Source organism: Marmota monax, unplaced genomic scaffold (assembly GCF_021218885.2).
Source record: "Marmota monax isolate L192 unplaced genomic scaffold, Marmota_monax_Labrador192_F-V1.1 WCK01_AAM20220418_F8-fsc00215, whole genome shotgun sequence".
Classification (NCBI taxonomy): Eukaryota; Metazoa; Chordata; class Mammalia; order Rodentia; family Sciuridae; genus Marmota; species Marmota monax.
In genome coordinates, this window is record NW_026695214.1 from 1,725,383 (window position 1) to 1,735,580 (window position 10,198).

The following is a 10,198-nucleotide window of genomic DNA, read 5'->3' on the forward strand; positions in this document are numbered from 1 at the left end:
CATGGATTGGGCACCTTCTGTGAGACACTGTGCAGGCTTGGAGGACAAGGGGTGGAAGAGGCAAACGGAATCTGTGCTCCCCCCAAGTTGAGGGCATACATGGGAGGAACATGTGAGAGCTGGGCTTGAAACTCCACCTAACACCCCCCAAATGTGAGACCTGGGCCACTCACCAGTGCTCCATGGAGATGGCGATACAGGACTGCTCAGAGTTGGGGTGGGGGTTAGTAAGGGCCGGGTCTTTACTGGCCTAAGCCAATCAGGACCTTCCCCTCCTTGACCGTTATTGGTGGAGGCCCAGGTGTCTGACTGGAGAGATGTGGGGGCTGTTTTGCCCCCACCCCAGCGGTGGGGGAACTTGCAGAATGGTTTTCCCAGCTCTCAAGAGGCGAGAGGAGGAAACAGCTGTCCTGTGACCTCATCCTGTGTGTGGGTGATGCTTTAAACTCTGGCAACTGTCTGGGTGTCGTGAGGATGATGGTTGGAGCTCCCAACTAGGACAGGCAGGAGGGGAGAAGGAAGAGCTGGGTCCTTCATGATGCGGTAAACAGCTAGATCGACCAGCCGAGGCTGGAGCTCCTCCATCCCCTCCTCTTGACACCAAGCAAGTCACCTCAAGCCACACTGGGCTTATCTCTCCTTGGAACTGGAAGTGTCAGCCAGTCACATATCTGGGGCAGGCTTCTTGGGGTTGCACCCTGCACACCATGTGATGCCCTGAAGTTGGTCTTGGGGTTCTTGATCAGCAGGGGAGTCTGCCCTGGGCCCTGCTCCTGTGCATGTCTGTGCAGTGTCTGAACTCCACGTTCAGGCCAGGTGTCCTTAGTTCAGGTTCCTGGATAGGAGGGCCTGATCTCATTTACCTGGGCAGATGGTCCTTATCTCATATCACTTGTGATGTACCCTGAGTGCACCATAGACACTGGCAGGGAGCAGGAGGGAGCCATGACTCAGTGGACTTCCTTCCTCCCTTGTACATCCTGCATCCCGCAGTGACCATTTCAGATGTCTCCTGCTTCTGGAAGTCTTGCCAGACCACCCCCACCTCAGTACGCCTGCACAAAGTTCTCCACTGAGCCTCCCCAAGGACACCCACCCCATGCTTCATGCAGCAAAGACCAGCTGTCGCCTGCCCAGGCCTTGCTTCAGCTTGGCACCTGTGTGCAATGAGGGAAGCGGGTCTCACCCGGCTTCCCAGCCCCCGGGGTGAGAATTCCTTTGGCAGCAAATTTAGCTCCTACCCCCCTAAAGCAGCCTGGTTCCTTTGTAGCATGCCTGTAATTATTACTCAAAACAATAATTAACGTTTTCTGTCTGTATGGTGCTTTGAAGCCACAAGGTCCTCCAGGGCAAGGATGGGGTTCAGTTCATTGCTGGGTCTGCAGCCTCTGGCGCCAGGAGGCTCAGGTTGTTATTGGACAGATGGATGATGGGTGAGTAAGCGAGCCGCGGAGAGCCCAGGAAGGAGAAGCCTAAGTGAACAGCACCCGTCCATGCAGCTCTGTGCCCCATGGCGGGGCCTCCAGGGACTGACTTGGAGTGTGAATCATTTTGGGATCCCTGGGCCCCAGGAAATGTTTGAGAATGGATAATTAAATTAATAAATGAATTGCTTAATGATGGGAACACGCTGCCCATTATCTCTGCCCGCACGCTCACCTGCTCACCTGTGGGAGACGGCACCTCAGACACCAGCACATTCCGCCTTGAGGATGAGAGGCTTGCGGGCGAGTGTGGTTCCCCAAGTGGCAGAGGAGAGGCCGAGGGAGGCAGAGGAGAGGCCGAGGGAGGCCGAGACCCAAGTGTCTGCCCATCCCAGCCCTGGTGGCAGGAATACTCTCCTCCGGGACGGCAGGCTACAGGCAGGACCCCATACCCTCACTGCCAAGGCAGGGAAGAACCCAGGAGCCTGCCCAGCCACCTGGCAATGTCGAGCCAGGGCAGTGTGGTTCCTGGGAGGAGGATCTCTGGCTTCCACCCCACTCCCACCCATCTCTTCTCCGGAGAGGCTGGGAGTTAAAACTGTTTGCTGGACCTCCTGTCTGCTAGTCAGGGATCTGGGGGTGAGTTTGGTGTGTGCTGGTGTGTGTTGAATGCTCCCCTGGTCCCAGCTCTGGGTTCAGTGGCTGCCCACTTCCACTGGCCACCCTTATGAGGGTGAGAAGGCCAGGGGCGTGTTACCCAGAGTTGCGTCTTGACCCTTGCCAGAGGCAAGGCTATCAGCAGGAAAGCTGCCCGGTGGCCTGCCTAGCACAGAGGCCCTGTGCACCACTGTGCTGGGGAGTCTGGGAAGTCCTACAAATCAACACTGGCTCGTGTTTTGAGTTTCCTAGGAGTCGGGCATACATTCACAGTTGCAATTATTGCCTACATTCTGTTAAACGCAGAACAAAACAAGCCTGAGTGTGTTGAGTTGCTGCAGGAGTTAGGTTCCATGCGTTCACCACAAAGGAATACTGCCACTGACAGTGGCTGCCCACGAGGCAGGGGCTAGTGCTGTGTCCTGGGCTCCTGAGAGAGGGTTTCCAACAAGACACAACACCTGGTGAAAGTGTAGCAAAGTTTATTAAAAAAGAAGGCACCAAAGGGAGAATGGGGTTATTTCCAAGAGGAGACCCAGGACTGTCTTCTTTGTGAGCTCAGTTTTATTGAGTAGGAGGGGAAGTTTTGGGAGAACCCTGGCCCAGTACCACTCCTAGCTCCTGATGGACAGTGAATCATGTCACTTCCTAGATCTCACTCTGCCTTTTACTCAAGGGGGGGAGGGGGAAGAGCTGTACCCAACTGCTATCCTGGAGCAAGGGGGGAGAGCTGTACCCAACTGCTATCCTGGAGCGGTGCTAGCTACCTAAGGTAGGGCCTGCCGTCCTAGGCCCAGCAACAACAGGTCCTAATTGGAACTAGTTTTATGGAATTTATGGTCAGTGCGCTGAGACCTGAATCACGCTGCTTTCCCAGGTCTGGGACTCTTTGGCTGGTGTGGTTGGTGCAGGTCTTGTTTAAGATGTCTCAGCAATTAGGCCCTTCTGAACAAACACAACCTTGTCCTCCCCTGGGTTGATCCATCTCCCTCCTTGACAGAGCCGAGCCCAGGCAGGGTCTCGAGGTAGCTAACTGGGTGCCACTGACTTGTTCTGCGCAGTGTGTTTGCCTAACCCGCTGGCTCCTGCTCACATCTACATGCTGCCCAACTAGGGGCAGTTCTGGGGAGCCTCCAACCATGTGTTCATCAGCTGATCGATACATAGCCTTGTTTGGTGTGTTCCTGTTTAAAGATGCCTTATATGATGTGTGTTGTTGACTCATGAACATTGAACTTGAGGCCAATGGCACCATAACCCACCTCAGAGCCATCTGCCCCTAGCTGGCTTCTCGCCCAGGCTCATCACAGCTTCCTGGCGCTCAGGGGAGGCAGAGGTCTCCTGCAGCCTGGGCTGTGGGCGTGCTGTGCTCTTCCTGTGTGGACACATTTGAGAGAGTAGGCAGATTCGCTAGCATGGACTCCATGCTAATCAGGATCACACACTGTTTTTGAAAATTGTTTCCCAGTTTTGTTTATCAAGAGAATCCCAACCAAAACGCAAAACAACTGTCTTGTGAAACTGAGACGGGCCACGTCAGGCCGCTTTCTCCAGTACCAGTTAGCTGGGCATGGGGCCTCGGGGGCTGCCTCAGGTTCACAGTGGCCTGGTGAGGCTCCAGGGCCGCGCATGCTGCAGCCCTACACAAAGTTGCCACCTGAACTTCAAGGCTGGCGCCATCTCCCCCTCTTCAAGCAGCAGGTGGCAGGGATGTGAGATCAGATCTGGAACACTTGATGTCCTGTGATCATGTCAGGAAAAACCACCCCAGGTAAGCTCCTGCAGCTGCGAGAAGGGCAGGGAGGCACGTGTTTCTCAGAACACTGGGAATTTACAGAACCTCCTTCTAGCTCTGCGAACAAGGCCCTGCCTGAGGAGGACCACGGGCATCTTCCAGGGTCCGCTCATTCACATCTCTGCTTTGACAGTTTGTGACGCCAGGGTAGGTTTCACTTGAAATGAACCGTGCCTGGAGGGTCAGAATACCCTTTTCTTATTAAAGGACAGGAGCTCGGTGGTTAAGAGGTCCGTGGATGTCTTGTTCTGCTTTGTTCAGTCTTTTCTCCTGGGTGTCAGGGTTTTGGGGAGCAGGAAGTGCAGTGGATAGCCAACTACACCTCACTTAACAGACGTAGTTACGGATGCATTTCATTCCTAAGAGTTGCATACCATGCCTTTGCATATCCTTTTAAAGAGCACACAGACACATCTGCGCCTGTCTTCCATACTGGCACCTGCCTCGGAGACCCCTGTGGAGTTTTGTGAGATGAAGGATGGAACCGCTGGGCACCAGGCTGCTCTGTCTGAGATCAATGAGGGTCGCAGGAGGAAAGGCAGCACCCTGTCCCTGCTTGCCCCTAGCCCTGGGGTGGTCTGGCTCAGCTTCCTCTCCCTCGTCTTCCCAGGGAGAGAGACACCGGTCACCTCTTCCCCACCTTTCCTTCCCTGGGGTCCATCACTAATTCCAGGAGTGAACACGAGACTCCAGATCTGCCAATCAGAGCACTGTCTACCCCACCCTCTGTGCTTTGCTTAGGTGGCCCAATCAGAGCCAGTTGGACAGGAGGGGCATCTGCTGGGGCACTGAGATGGGATCAGGTGCCAGCTTCACCTGCTGACTTCTGCCTGGGTGAGCAGAGGCTGGCCACCGCTGGAGGCTGTCCTTCCACTGTAAGGGTCCCCAGAGCAAAAGCAAAGCTGGCAAGCAGAGCCTGAAGAGGTGCAAGACCAGGCCCTGGTGACACTGAAGACATTCAGGTTCAGGGATTTTTTGGTGGTGGTTTCTGTTTTTGGCCACCTAACTGAAGTCTCCCTGCCCCACCCCCTTTTTACTTTGAACCTGTTGGACCTGCATTTCTGTCTCCTCTGACCTGGGCCCTGTGTCTATAGTCTTTGTGGTTGATGACTGAATTCCTGGGTAGGAGCTTGGAATCCTTCAGGTTTGTGAAGACTGCATAGGGCGACCAACCCCTGGATCGCGTGATTCTAATAGAGCCACAGGCGCTGAAAGGAAGCTGGGCCTGACCCTCTCCAATCCAGATGGCCCCGGGCTGAGCCTCGGCTCTGCTCTGCTTGCTGCAGGATACAGCAGGAGGGATGGGATCGTGTTGAAGGAGTGGGTGCAAGTAGGTGGTCCACACCTTGACAAATCAGGAAGGATGTGTGGGAACGACCTGGGGAAGGGAGAGGGCATCGTGCTGGGGAGCAGCTGGAGCAGGTGCCAGCAGTGGAGAGTTGGTGGCACCTCAGGGGCATGCCCAGTTCTCCATGGCTGTCACCTTGTATGGCCTCCAGTGCAGGTGAGCGTGTGGGTGTAGGGTGAGGTTCTAAGACACGAGGGGTCCTGTAGGCTCAGGTGCAGCCTTGGCTTCAGCCCAGGGCAATGGGGATGCTGCAGGGGGCTGAGCTATAGAAGTGTTAGGAATCTATTTTGAGGCAGATATGGGGAAGAGGATGTGGAGGAGGTAAGGGCTGGACAGGGTCAGAGCAGGGGCTCGACCAGCTGCATTCAGACCCCAACCCACCACTCACTCAGCTTCTTTGGGTCTTGAATAAGTCTCCCTCTGCCACCTGCGCCCCCACCTCCCTTACCCAACACTGAGGGGTTGGAAATACTCTCATGCTGGAAAGTCCTAGGTGTCTGTCAGCACAGAGCTTCTAGGGACCAGGTGAAGCCCACAGAACTGTTGCTGCTTGGCCTCTGATGTCAGGCAGGACTCGATGAGAAGGTGGCCAGCGGCTCTGGGCCCTCAGGCTCCTGTCTCCATCACTGCTCCCACCTGCAGGGAGCAAGGGCAATGGTGATGGTGTCATGCCAGATTCGTGGGACCCCAATAGACCTCCAGGAGCCGAATCCAATGCAAGCAACAAGAGTCTTTATTGCAAGCTCGAGCCTGGACTCACAACTGTTCCCGACGCAGCGGTCCCAGGGAGTGAGTCCTGATCCTTTGTTCAGTGAGATTTAAAGGTTTTGGGGGATACTCTATGTGTCACAGCATCACACAGCGAATCATTTCACACTGCGGGGAAGTCAGACAACAACTCTTAACATTGATTAGCACATTCACTGGCGGGAACAAGTTGAGTAGGGTGATTGGTTAGTACAAGAGTGGGGTTCCTTTGAACTGATTGGTTTAGGCCATGAGGGGAGTACGTGCTAAACTACATGGTTTCCCAACATGTTATCAACTACCATAAACTACTGGGGGGTCATCTGGCATCCCAGGTATTCTCCCTGTCTCAATCTGATTGGTGGTTGCTAGGGGGGTTGCTATGGGTCCTCACCTAGCCTGACTGAGTCAGGGACACCTGGCACAGCAGATCTCTCCTGTTATTTACAGACAAACAACTCAGCAGGGCGGGTATGTGCCTAGGAGTGCTCTGTGGGTTTTTCCCAGGACAAGGGTCACGCCCCCTTCCTTGGACAGGCTTTGCTCTGAAGTAGAGGCTGGTTTCTCAATGCTTTCTGTCTGTGTTAGGTGGGATGTGCCCCTCTGTAATTGACAGAAAACTCAAATCCAACGTGCTCAAACTGAAGGAGGATTTATCAGCCCCAAGATAGGGATAGCTTCAGGAGTTGATTTGATCCAGACACAACAAACTGCCATCACAGGCCTGTCTTTCCTGGACTCTGTTTCCTGTGGTGTGGGCTCTGTCTTCAGGTGGTTATCCTCATGGTGGCAGAATGAATGTTGCTCTGCCAAGTATCATGTCCTGTATCCTGCCATGCAGGAGGCAACTTTATGCCACAGAACCCCACTCAAAACACTTCTCTGTTATGGGCACAAATTGGGTGACATGCTACCCAGAGAGGGGAACCGTGAGATGGGATTGTGCTCAGCTGTGTAGCAGGTGTTGCTTCCATTTCCATACAGCCAGGGATGGAATCATCTCCCTCTTTTCTACACTCCTGATGCCCAGCCTGGGGATGCCCAGAAGAGGTGTGGGATCTAGGGAAATGGGTGGGGAGGTGCTGTCACAATCTGGGGCTGCTGGGCTCAATGAAAGGTAGGACATCCAGTTACACTGTTTCAAATAAATGAGAAGCACTTCTTTTGGGGACCAGTTTGGGACATGTCTATACTAGAAAACCATAGTTGCCTGGAATTCAGATTAAAGAGGGCATCCTTGGTTGACTAGGGCCAGCCTTCCTCACACTTCTGTGTGAGGAGGAGTCCTGAGGGTGAAGGTTAGAATGCAGATTCGGATTCTGTGGTGTGGGGAGAAGCCTGGGAAACTGCACTGTGCACAGCACAGTTGCCAGTGTGCAGCGGAGGCCCCCACTTTGGGGAGTAGACCAGGTAGCTCAGAAGGGAAGTCGCTGGCCAGGGAGAAAACTCAGGAGGTGCTTGCTGACTTAACAACGGGGAGATCTGCAGAGGGTGGCTGTGCACTTCTCTGAGTACAGGGCTTCACAGCAACGGGACTTCAACAGCTGCAGACCCTCCGCCTCCGATCTGCCAACTGCAGCTGCTCCTGACGGGTGGGGTGGTGTGGGACGACATTCACATGGGGCTGGCAGCAGCCCTGGAGGCATGCTCCGCGCCTCAGAGAACTGGCCACTGGGGCTTTACTGCTCAGCAAGAGCCAGGCCCCCGAGTGCAGTGCCTGGAGACTGGGCTCTTCAGTTACCAGTGGCAGAGACCCACATGAAGTTAGCAGAGGCCTTCCTGGGGACCTCCTGGGGACCTCCTGGGGACTCTGGAGAGACGTCTGAGGAAAGGCGAGCGTAAGCTTCAGCACGGCTGGTGGAACTGGGGCACCAGGGCCTTCTGGCTAGGATGGCTGAGCCACGGGTCATGCCCTCTCACCCCTCACCTACATGCCCAGCCTCATTTTCTGCTGTGGCCTCCTCTGCATGGTGGGGGACAGGTCACCGTTGGCTCCAGAGCCTCCCTGTCCCAGTGTCTGCCTAGGAGTGCAGACTTGCGGGGCCACAGAGGAGAAGGCCCCTGGCTGGCTGGTGTGGATCACGGGAGGCAGTGAGAGCTCTGCTGCTCTCTCTGTATGCAAACCCAGCACTCCATCACACTCAGCGTCTCTGCTTCAAATCACTGCATCTAGAGGACAATGACGTTTGGGGGTGGGGGTGGGGCTGGCAGTTAGGCATACACCTGAAAGTCTGCATCAGGGAGGGCAGCTGCAGGAAAAGTATCTCTCCATTAGAAGTTGTTTCTATTCATATTTTAAAAACATTTTCATTTGTGGTAAATGCACATAGCTTAGCCATCTTTAGTTGTATAGTTCAGTTTAATTATTTTCCTTTTGTGCTTCCAGCGTCACCAAAAGTGAAATGAGGCACCCTAACCAACACCTCTCCATTCCTCCCACCGGCCCTCTGGTGATCACAGGTCTGCCTATCTCCGAGTTTCTCCACTCTCAGTACTTCCTGGAGCAGAGTCACACAGTTTCTTTTCTGACTAGCTCAGGTCACTTAATGTCTGCAAGGCTCCTCTGTGCTGTTGCACATGTCAGAGTTCCTTTCCTTTCTAAGGCCAAACAATATCCCATTTTGTCTATGCATTCATCTGTCCATGGACACTCAGGTGGCTCCCATCTCTCAGTTACTGTGGACAAAGCTGCTATGGCCATGGGTATGCAGATCAGACGCTGCTCTCTACTTCAGACGGGCACCTGGTGGGAGAATGGGTTAACACAGGGTCAACGGGGGACCCAAGCTTCTCTGGCTTTGCTGTTTCCTTTGTTACTGTCCATGTCCAGCCAGCAAGAGGGGAGACAGTGAAGCTTCTAAAAGCCTGGGCCTGGAAGTGGCCTGTGTCACCTGTACTCCCATCCCATTGGTGAGAACCCATCATGAAGCCACACTGAGATGCCGAGAGGACAGTGTAACCCCAGGAATGACCTTAGGCCAGAGGAAGGGAAGAGCGTGGGTTTTAGTGGTAACGGAGCCACTGCAACCCTGCCCTGTGGTTGAGAAACATCCCAGTGCTCGTTTGGTTGTTTTACAGACTCAGAACTAGCAGTTTCCCTCTCATGTGAAACTCAGCAGGCACTGTGCCTGTCACAGAACCATCAAGTGCCTAAGTCACCCTGTCTCCTAACTCCACCATCTTCTACGTGTGGCTTCCGTCTGGTGATCCAAGTCAGCTGCTCCAGATCTCAGTGTTTGGTTCTGTTTGGCCAGCTAGTAAGGGAAGGGGACAAAGAGTGAGGAAGCTGCCCTTTCACTACAGCCTCCACAGGACACCTGCTGACCTAATTCAGAGGAACACAGATGTGGTGTTTCTTGTACATGGGCTGTGTGTGCAGAGTTCATACACATGATCATAAATCTATAGCAGCATACTCCTTCTTTACTAAGATTTGTTTTAAAAATTGCCTTTGCAGTATTTTTGAAGCCGGGACACAAACATATCTTACTATTGGCATGCAAAGACATTGAGTGTGCAATCTCGGGATTCGTGTGGACTGACCTGAGGATTCCCCGCAGCTGTAGCATGAAATGGCTAATAAGTAATTATTGTCCCATTGCCGTTGGGGTTTAGATGAGCCAGGGAGCGAACTGAGCGACGTTCACAGGTGTTACTACACACATGGTCTTCCCGCCCCGTTTCACAGATAAGAAAGTGAGGCTGAGAGAGGTGTCCCATCACAAGTTAAGTGTAGCGCTTGTGTCTCTGACTCCCAAGCTTGCTGTCCGTTTCAGTGACGACAACATAAAATGATTATAATTAACCTGCAGCTTAGGTCACATTAGGGGAGAGGGAGTAAAATAGGGAAGAGAAGACACCAGGGGCTCCGGCTCACAGACACTGGTGTGGACCATTATTTAAAAATACGTGTTTTAAGGCCCTTGCTTGAGGGCCGCCCTGGGCGGCGGGCGAGACGGGTCGCGGGGCAACGGCCCACACAGGAGCCCTGCCTGGCAGCGCCGGGGCCCGCGCGGGGACGGGGACTCCCGCTGCCGAGTGCACAGTCACGGCGAAACGCACCCTCGCGAGTCGCTCAGTGAGCGCCCTGGCCGCTCGCGCTCCGCAAGTGGGGAGGAGACCCATTACAAAGCCTGGCTGTGCCAGGACCTAGGGGAGGCACCGCGCGTGTCGCGTCCTTCGGCAGCGGGAAACTGAGGCCGACAGGAGCGGCAGGGACAGGCTTCC